The sequence below is a fragment of the Pantherophis guttatus genome, chromosome 7 (assembly GCF_059756535.1).
Source record: "Pantherophis guttatus breed Tessera chromosome 7, ASM5975653v1, whole genome shotgun sequence".
NCBI classification, from domain to species: domain Eukaryota; kingdom Metazoa; phylum Chordata; class Lepidosauria; order Squamata; family Colubridae; genus Pantherophis; species Pantherophis guttatus.
This window is the reverse complement of record NC_142069.1, coordinates 15,589,180-15,592,897: the sequence shown is the minus strand read 5'-3', so window position 1 is coordinate 15,592,897 and position 3,718 is coordinate 15,589,180.

Here is a 3,718-nt window from a genome sequence, read left to right as displayed (position 1 = left end):
GTCATGTATTAATCAGATTGTTTTGTTTTGCATTTGCATGTTTGCTACTTTTGGCCAAGCTTGGAAATGAACAGTTACAGAATGCTGAACAGATGCTAAACCTGTTTCATTTTTTACCTAAATATTTAAAGAGCAAGTGTCAGTTAGCTAAGTCCAAAAAACTGTGGCTAACTCATAGTTGCTCATGAATCGACATACCATTGTGGCTGAATTATCTATATATCAGAAATAGGAAGAATGAATGGAATGATTAACACTCCAAGTACTTTGTGTTTCAGAGACACTGTATATCAATGGACAGTTCACACCAACAGAATGTTATTCTAATCAAAGTTTAGAATATTTTGTATAACAATTCTTTTCTTACAATGGCCCTGAAATGATGGAATACAAGAGTATTCTTCATTTTCTTTGTAAGGGCAGTATTTCATAACCAGTTTTTACATACTTGTAGTTGTTAGCAAGTTTCATATCAAATTTAAATAGCTGTTAAAAGATGCAAAATTTATCTTGAAACATTAAACTTTGTTATATATTTAATGCAGTGGTTCCCAAACTTTTTCAGTCCACCACCCCCTTGGTGCTACAAATTCATCCTCAGTGCCCCCCACCCCCAGCCCTATAAATAGCATTGTTCGGAATAGGGGTTTGCACGACCCACTAAGGAAGATAGTAACAGTAAAATTCAAAACTAACAATTAATTGCACATTTATTCAAAATCCAATTTAAAAATCTTTTATTAATTCAACAAAATTGTTGAACACGATCCAGTGATACCAGGTTTTCAAAGTCTGATAGTCATTTATCAAGAACCTTAGTAACTACTAACTTAGTAAACTCAGTAAAATTTAGTAACTACTTTACTGTTCAGTAAATTCTTAATGTGATGGATGGGCTTGATGAAATGATACCAGTTTCCCAATGTCTGGTTTTAAGTCACTTAGCAGGAGTCTTAAATCACCACATTCAGTAATCTGGAGTTGATTACTTTGCTTGGAGAGAAGTTGGGTGATCACACTGAAACCATGTTCCACCAAATATGATGTTGCAAATGCAACAAGGAGCTTTTTAACCACTGTCCATAGTGCAGAATAGCAATCAGAAATTTCCTTCTGTAACCAAAACTCTTGGTACGATTTCTTAAACTTTGGCTTCAGCTCAATGTCATTTTACAGCTCTATTAGTTGTTCCTCCACTACCCCATCTTCCTCAGTATCTGAAAATGGATTTATCACCCATCTGGAATTTCCATCAAAAGAAGACCCTGATATCGCTCAGACATATCTTTATGCAGCATGTCCAAATGGTCACAAAAACCTTGCAGATCATCATCTTATATCCTACCTTTCTCTTCTAGCTCGGACAAGCTTGGAAATTGGTATAGCTCGCGACGGCCTATATTGCGCTTGAATAGAGTTAACTTTGAAATAAACGTAGAGATGACAAATTTGGCCTTAATAAGATTGATCTCATTTCCTTGCAACTGCAAATTCACTTCATTGAACTTTGCAAACAGTTCTGATAAATAAGCAATGTCATGCCTGATCTCTTTGAGTTCATCACTAAGGTAATGACTGATGGCCACCTAATGTCTTAACCTCTGCAGGTTCTCAAAGATTTCTGAGACCAGTGTTGAATATTTAAATTTCAGTAGTCACTAATCCCAGTCTTAAAATGAGTTTAGAATCAGTAGTCACTGATAACAATGAACTACAAGCTACTGATAATGAGTCCAGTCCTGCCTTTCTTTTCCTTCTGTCCAAGTTTTGCAAGTACTTTTTCCAAGCATATGTTTTATTCCACAGTATACAAACCATTATTGTTAGGGGGGAAAATTGCTCTTCCAAGCAATTTTAAAAGACACTTGTCAGAATGACTCTGCTCTCAGCCCCCTTTGTGACTCCTTGAAAAGCACACGCTCCAACACCTGAGGAGGCAGGAATGGGCTGCAGGTGTCTAGAATTAAAAGGTGGCTCGAATCCCTAGTATAGTCCTCCTGCGTGAGAAGGGGGTTGCTAGATGACCTCCAAGGTCCCTTCCAACTCTTACTGATACTGGCCCTGGCTTTCCTGGAGGAACGACAGTGGCGGCAATGACGGTGGCAGCGGCAACGACGGTGGCAACAACTCCCCCACACACAGCAGCCCACCTGGATCCTCGGCAGGGGGGCGGCAGGCCTAGCTGGCTGCATACTAGCCATCCTGGGAAGGCCTCTGGTGACATCGGGGTCTGTAGCAAAGCTCCCAATTTCTCCAAATGCCTCTTACCGTTGTAAGGGGACGGGCTGCGGTGCACAAACTTCAAAAGCTTTTCCGCTGCCGCCTGCACCGCTTGCTTGGAGCTGGTTTGGAAAGGGAAAAAACGCAGCCGAATTAGGTGGGACATGCCCCACCCAGATCCCTCCAAACAGGTCTCCCTTCGGTAGCCTCCCCGCTGAACTACGTGACCCAAAAGGACCCCACCCAAACGGAGCCCGTTCTTTTGCAGCGAATGAACTGGGGATGTGAAAAGCACTTCCCGCTTCTCTACCTGCATGCTGTTGCGCCCTCCAAGACTAACAAGACGCCACTACCCAGGGCCACCGGCCACTACCTGGGTGCAGAGCCTGTAACAGCATGCAGATAGAGGAAAAGCAGGAAGCACTTTTCAGTGGGGAGGCTACCATAGGGAGACCCGTTTGGAGGGATCTGGTGGGGCGTGTCCCACCTAATTCGGCTGCGTTTTTTCCCTTTCCAAACCAGCTCCAAATAAGCAGTGCAGGCGGCAGCGCAACAGCCACTGACGTTTTGCACCACAGCCCGTCCCCTTACCATGGTAAGAAAGAGGGATTTGGTGAAATCAGGAGCTTTGCCGCCAACCCTGATGTCACCAGAGGCCTTCCTGGGATGGCTAGTATGTGTCCAGCCAGCCAGCCAGGCCTGCCCCCCCCCCATGGCAGCCTACCTTGATTCTGGGCAGCACAGCACCAGCAGCGGCCAGCCAGGCCTGCCACCCTCCCCAGGCCTCCCCCCACTGCAGCCCTCCTCCTTCCTGAGCGGCCCGGCACCACCACCACCAGCCAGCCAGCCAGCCATGCCACCCCCACAGGCCCTCATCCCCCATGGCAGCCCACCTGCAACTTACCAAAAACTAGGAAGGTGACAGCAGTCAAGCAGGCGAGGAGCAAAGCAGCTGGGCCTAGGCTGGGTGGTTCGGGCAAGCAGTGACCAATAGCAAGCAAGCAAGGAGAGCAATAAGAAAGCATCCAACAGTTCACGTGTGGTAAGAAGAGCTGCCCAGTGGGCATGCGTGCGGCGGGAAACAAACTTTCAGTTTCTGGTGCACGCATGCACACTGGCCAGCTAGTCATAATCTGAGCTTTCGGGTTGCGAACCCGGAAGAGGAATGGCCAACGCCGTGCGAGCCCACCTCCAGCACTTCTCTGCCGCCCCCCTTGCCTCTTAGTGCCCCCCTAAGTCATCCCACCGCCCCCCAGGGGGCAGTACCGCCCACTTTGGGATCTACTGATTTAATGTAATCTGCTCCGATGATCATTGCCCAGAAACTACAGGTTGTTCTTGATTTACAATGGTTCATTTAGTGACTGTTCAAAGCTACGACAGCACTGACAAAAGTGACTTATGACCGTTTTTCACAGTTATGACCTTTGCAGCATCCCCATGATTATGTGTTCAAAATTCAGAAGCTTAGCAACTGGTTCAACTTTATGTTGTTGTC